A 7,234-nucleotide genomic window follows, 5' to 3' on the forward strand; every position below is an offset into this window, starting at 1 on the left:
TTTTACTGAATAAGAGATATTTCAGGCCATTCCTCTTCACCAGAAGACATAGGGTAACTCTTGCCTGCTAATATCAGTGCTCACTGGGCAGCCTTTGGCCAGATTGTGCTGGATGTATCTGGTATGCCCAGGTTACTCGTGGTCATGGTCAAGACCAGCTGTGTCTGTTTCCTACATGTCTGTGATCACCATCTTGTAAATAGTAGCAGACAAAATACAATCAATGTCAGCTAAAAACAGAGCTAAATCAATGCTGAATTTGCACAACTGTCTGTTTAGGCATTAGGAAATAGAGAAGTTAATGTAGCACTGACAAACATGTCTCAAGACCCCCTGTGCAGATATTCTGTGTTATTATCTTTACATTTGCTTTTGGGGAGGCCTTGTTTTTATTTTGAAAAAAATGGTGGTTATTGCTTATCTCAAGTATATGAATATTTGTGGCTGGAAGTGAGACTGAGTTCTCAGAGTGGGGGTTTTTCCAGCTTGTATCCATACAACTTAAGAGTTACAACTTAGAGTAATGCTGGAAAAACAAAAGTCACGGGTTGCTCAGGCAGCTGATAACACAGCAGAGGAATATATAGATGGCAGGACGAGCTGAGCAGAAGTGTAAGATGCATTTTTCCTCAGGCCTGGGAAGGCACCTAGACAAAAGCACTCCCTTTACTGGAGGGGGTGAATTCCTTCTATCCCACAACAAGCTCATGTCATCTCATTAAGATGCTAAATTATTCATAAAATGTCCTCATAAAATTGAATATGGGAAATGTCATGTTCACAGATAAGTGGCTGCAGCTGCTACAGATGTGAAAGATGTTTATGAAGCAGATGCTTTCTCTAGTGACCATCGGCACTTCACCAAAACTGAGCAGCAGATCAGTAACTATAAAAAGCAGAAAACACATGAGAAAATCACTGGTGAAGCCAAAGGTTTTGATCCCACAGATAAGGCAATAATTCTTGTCAACAACATTTTTCTCAATTGTAGGAAGCACAACGCAAGAGCAGTAGGTGCAGTCCTGCCAGGTCTCACTCACTGATGTTGCCCAGCTCTCCCAGGCTTGTGCCCAGCCACCTCTGGGGTGCCAGGGAGGTCCTGGTGGCACTGTGTGATGCTGCCCCCACTCAGGAGCATGTGCTGTGAGCAAGGACTCCAGCTCAGGGACACCTCGGAAGAAAGCACCTTCCTCTGGGAGCTTGTGGCCTTGCCTGACCCAGCGCTTGGAGCCTCTTAGTAGAACCAGAAATACACTGAGAACTCTCTAAATCAGGAAGTCTGATGTGATATAAACTCCCAAGACATCAGCCTGAGGCTTTTCGCAGAGAAGGACCATGCAGTTTTTAGCTGCAATATAGTGAATAATGATGAGCATTTATGAACACGAGTGCAGTAACTCTTTCTCTGAGAAGCATGGATCTACAGCCCATGTTTGTAAGAAAGCATATAGAAATTAGATATCTTGGCCAATTTTTTTTTGTCATTTGCAGCAACAACAGTGTTAAAGGTACTTCTAAAAGATCTTAATTTGCAAACATACAATTATATATTCAATGGTTATATGGTTCTGAGCTCTGTTGATGCTAGAAATACCAGTAATCCACCTAAAAGCTTTGGAAAAGCCTGAAGAGCATCAAATTTCTAATGCTACCTGTAGTCTCAACTCTAAAAGTTTTCACATTTGCCTGAAGATGCTTAAAGTGGGAAAGTTTTTCCCAAGGAAAATTATCTGGAGTTCTCGTGGCTGATCACCTGTTTAAAAGCAATTTAGGGCAAGCAATGTTGTAAGTAACTTATAAAGACGTAATTGTACTGTTTTAAAAATGTTGAGAAACTCATTGAAGAGCTATTGAAGAATGCACAGGTATTTCGCTGTCAGATACTTGTACAACAAGACCCAGCAGGGGATTATCACCGGGGACTTCCCAAGAAAATTCATAATGCACGGTCACCATGGAGATTTTAGAGCTGTATTGCAAACATCTGATAGAATTAGAATTGTATTGTTATATACTACACATATAGTTGTATACAGTATATAACATGTACTATCAAGACCTGCGGGTCTAACTAAAGGGCAAGAAGGAAATGCACAGGCAGCAGAAGCAGGGACAGGTATTCTGGGAAGAGTATAGGGACGCTGCCCGGTTGTGTAGGGATGGGGTCAGGAAGGCCAAGGCACTGCTGGAGCTGAACTTCGCAAGGGACGGAAAGAATAATAAGAAGAGCTTCTATAGGTATGTCAGCCAGAAAAGGGAGGCCAAAGAAAATGTATACCCCACCAATGACCACAACTGGCAAACAGATAACAACAGATGAGAAGAAGGCTGAGGCAGTCAACAGCTTTTTTGCCTCAGTCTTCACTGGCAGCCTCTCTTCCCACACCTCTCAAGTGGATGGACCTCAAGGCAGAGACTAGGGGAGCATAGTCCCCCCCACTGTAAGAGGACATCAGGTTCGAGACCACCTGAGGAACCCGAACATACATAAGTCTATGGGACCTGATGAGATGCATCTCAGAGTCCTGAGGGAACTGGCTGATGCAGTTGCTAAGCCACTCTCCATGATATTGGAAAAGTCATGGCAGTCAGGTGAATTGCACTCATTTCTAAAAAGGGTAGAAAGAAGGACCCTGGGAACTACTGACCTGTCAGCCTCACCTCTGTGCCTGGGAAAATCATGGAACAGATCCTCCCAGAAGCTATGCTAAGGCACATGGAGGACAGGGAGGTAATTCAGGACAGCCAGCATGGCTTCACCCAAGGGTAAGTCTTGCCTGACCAACCTAATGCCCTTCTATGATGGAGTGACTACATCAGTGGACAAGGGAAGAGCTACAGATGTCGTCTATCTAGACTTCTGTAAGGCCTTTGACATGGTCCCCCACAACATCCTTCTCTCGAAATTGAACAGATGAATTTCATGAATGGACTATTCAGTGGATAAAGAACTGGCTGGATGGTCACATCCGGAGAGTAGCGGTCAATGGCTCAATGTCCGGATGGAGATCAGTGACAAGTGGTGTCCCTCAGGGGTCCATATTGGGACTAGTACTGTTCAATATCTTCATCAATGACATAGACAGTGGGATCGAGTGCACCCTCAGCAAGTTTGCAGATGATACCAAGCTGAGTGGTGTGGTTGACGCACCTGAGGGACGGGATGCCATCCAGAGATACCTGGACAAACTTGAGAAGTGAACCCATGTGAATCTCATGAGGTGCAAGGTCCTGCACCTGGGTTAGGGCAACTCCTGATATCAACATTGGCTGGGGGATGAAGGGATTGAGAGTGGACCTGCCAAGAAGGACTTGGGGGTACTGGTGGATGAAAAACTGGACGTGAGCCAACAATGTGCTCTCGCAACCCAGAAAGCCAACCGTACCCTGGGCTGCATCAAAAGAAGCGTGGCCAGCAGGGCGAGGGAGGTGATTCTGCCCCTCTACTCCACTCTGGTGAGACCCCACCTGGAGTACTGCATCCAGCTCTGGAGTCCTCAGCACAGGAAAGACATGGACCCGTTGGAGCAGGTCCAGAGGAGGGCCACAAAAATGATCAGAGGGATGGAACATCTGGGTTATCTCCAGGCATCAGGATGCATCAGGAAAACCAGCCAAAACACGGGTGAGGACTAACGGCCCCTCAGGGAGCCATGAACAGCTCACACTGAAATGAAGACTTGCTTGGTCTGTGCAAAGCAAAACTCAATTTCCTATTCTGGGAAAGATTAAATGGCTTTTTTCAGTACACACTGCTGAAACAAAATATACATTTCCTGACTCTTCTTTCAGTTTTCATTCTAGAGAGGAAGTGTAAAAGTCTGACATTTTGTTCTCTTTGGAGATTAAAACAAACATCTAAACACTGAAAACATAAGCTTCTATCTTCTATCTTCAATTGCTAGAAGCCAAATGGAGAGAGTTTTGCTGAACTCCCTGAGGAAGAGGATTTTCTTGCAGATCACCAAACAAGTGCGTTATCTCCAGGATGACAATGTATTATGAGCACCCTGGGGGAAGGTGGCCAGCTGCTGGGCCTTCCCCTGTGGTTATCTTCCCTGGGAAATGCCAGCGGGTTTTTCACCCCACCTGATAAAGCACCAACGAAGGGAGGGGAGAGAAGATAACCTGCCGGAAGAAATTCTGAGCCATGGGGACAAAACAATTTCACAAGTGACCCTTCAGTTACAAGTATTTCACAAGTACCCCTCCTTTCTTCGTGGATATTTTAGATGGGGATAAAGCACTGAATTAAGCACCATAGTTTTCTTTTCCCTTGACTAGAGGACGAAGCAATAAAGAAAACAAAAACAGTTCAGAAATGTGAGATACCTTTAGGGTAGGAATAACAGGCTCCATGGACACCAGAGCCTCGGGGTGGGAGGTGGCTCCCCTCTGGGCAAAGTTGGATGGGGCGATGCCTTCCAGGACCTCCCCGTGTGTCCGCTCAGTGCTGGGAGACACCCAGTCCAAAGGGAAACTCCCCTGAAACAAGTCTAGTGGCAACAGTGGGTCCTCAGCACCAACTGGTCTGCTGCCCAGACATAAAATAGCTCTATATTAATGCTGTGCTTACTAAAGAAAAAAGATGAAATAAGACTAAATTATCTGGCAAAAACAGTTTTGAAAATCTGTGTTTCCTCTTGTTGAATGCTATAGATCATCAAGTTCACCTCCTTCCCAGAGAGATTTCTCTTTTTTATTTACCACTTATGTACTGGGGAAAGTCTTAGGCACCACAGGGGAAATGGAATAGATACTAATATTCAGTCATCAATCATTGTTACTTATGTTTTCAGTAAATGTTCATACTGAATCTTTTCCATACTAAATTTCACTGAAACTATTCACATGTCTTTCAGACTGAACCTTGCTATTTGTCTCCCCATTCTCTCCCATGTGTGCTTCATACTTTTCTGTGGGTTTAACAGATCACCACAGTATGTTTTAAGCTTGAAGTTGAGGCTAGGGAACTAAAAACTTTCACTGCCCAGCATTTCTAGAGCAGATGGGCGATTATGTAGTGTGTGTAAGCTGATACTGGTTTAGGCATGTCATAAATACAAGGAAGTGAAACTAAATTTTTGCCAAAATCTTCACTCAGTTACCCTAATTATGCGTACAAGTGCCAGATATTGCCACCAGTCTCCTTATCAATACAAACAGTAACTTTTAGTGGTCATGAATAAAGACTTTGTCTACATGCATGCAAAGTATTCTATAATATTTTAAACAATATAGTCACTTAAATGCTTAAATCTTTATTGTAGGTTTCTTTTGCTGAGCAGTGGCAAATGTTTGTGTAGCCCAAGATTGTCCAATTGGCATGAGCTAATGGACCTGCTCAGGAAAATGAATCGGACCAAAGTATTGATCAAAGCAGCCCATGCTTGTTGGGAATTACTGGGAAGTGAAACCGTGCTGTTCCAAGCTGGTTAGCAATGCCTGGACACACCTCTGGGTACGTCCCATACATATTTTAGGAAGGGTCTGCCTACCTACAAGACATTTCATCAGCCCAGACCCAGGCAATTCCTTCTTGTTTTGATGAAAAATAAGTTAATAACGCATCATTCCTAGCTAAGAACCTTCATATGCTCCGGGGACGACTGCGCCCTCTCTCTCTGTGCCTGCCTGGTGTGAGTGTTAGCTCCGGCTGACATCTCAACAAGGCAATTTCTGTTCTGCTGTGCCCACACAATCCACAAGTGCCATCTCATGGGTTGCTTGGATTAGACCAGGGACAGATATCTGCCAGAACGAGATTTATTTTAACTTGCTTTTTTTAAATTAAAGATGAGAGCAAACCACTATGCCTGTTATCCAGCTGTTGGGACAGTGATGCGCAGGACAGACCTGCCAGTCTGCTTGGACCCACTGATGGTGCATGGTCTTTCCACTATCTTTCCACAACAGTACTGGGAGACCTTATTCTGTACCAAGAGTGCAAGAACAGTCCTGTTTGCTCAGTGAAAAGTGTCCATGATTTGCCTGTTCAGGGGACAATGCTCTTACAAACAGTTCATATCTACAAGTACTTCTTCATAAACCCATGTCTCACATTCAAAAGGTGAGGATTACTTCTCATTATTTCACTGCAAGCTGTTCCTAAGGCTGTACTCCGCATCGGAGACATGACAATTGCTGCAGGAGATCCTCACATACATGCAGGAGCAGGATCAGTTTGCCCTTCAAGTACAGCTCATCATCCTCTGCCTCTCTGTATTTGTTGATAGGCCAACCAGCAGCACTCTCAATCTGTGGAAAACAGTTAATCTTCCAGAAAACTCTATACTTGGCAGTACAATACATACTGTTTACCTTCGATTCATTGATTACAGCGGGTCAGTAGAGCATGTTCACATCGACAACAGAAGGTGGCTATTAAGGTGTATTTCCACGGTGGTTAATCTGTTACTAATTAAAAACCTTCAGCTGGAGTGGTTAACGCTGCCAGCATTGATTACAATGAGTTCTACATAAACAGACACAACCTTGTTTATACCCTTGTGTGTAATTCCTACTCAAGCAGTAGTTTGGGGAAGTGGATAGAAAAAGTGTGTATGTGGGGGTCACCCTCACACACATCTCCCTCCATTTACAGCTTTCCCCAGCTCCCCACCTCAGCTACGGACACCCCGTAGCCCCTCTGAGCTCCCTAGGTCCTTTCCAGTCCCTGCAAAGGGACAGAGGAGACTCTGTGCTTCTAAGTGAAAACAAGCCAACATTAAAAACAGAAAAGAGCAATAAATTTTCAGACCATTGAAAAGGATAAAACATATCTTTCTTCAAAAAAAAAAGAGAAAAAAAGAGTTAGGGAATTATAGGCCACTCAGCCCAACCCCAGTTCTTAGAAAAATGCTGGAAATATTAGAAAAGCATCTAGAAAATAACAAGATGATAAATAGCAAGAAAAAAAGCAAGATGACAAACTGAAAATGGTTTTGTCAAAAACAAACCACATCAGACCAACTTAATCCCCTCCAATGGCAGAGTAACAAGCCTTGTCATTAGGAAATAGTTGAGCTAAAGTACAGCTTAGCTAAGCAATAGCTAGGTTATATTTAGGTTTAGTAAGGCATTATTGTCTTACATGACATATTCTTACATAAGGTACAGAAATATGCACTGCAAGTTTGGTGCAAGATTGGAAACCATTTTCAAAGTTTTTAGTGACCCAGTGTTAAGGAGAAATCAGGCTTTCCCGGGGGTGTCGTCTGGGTGTAGACTGATT

Source organism: Platalea leucorodia (genome assembly GCF_965183815.1).
Source record: "Platalea leucorodia genome assembly, chromosome: 7".
Classification (NCBI taxonomy): Eukaryota; Metazoa; Chordata; class Aves; order Pelecaniformes; family Threskiornithidae; genus Platalea; species Platalea leucorodia.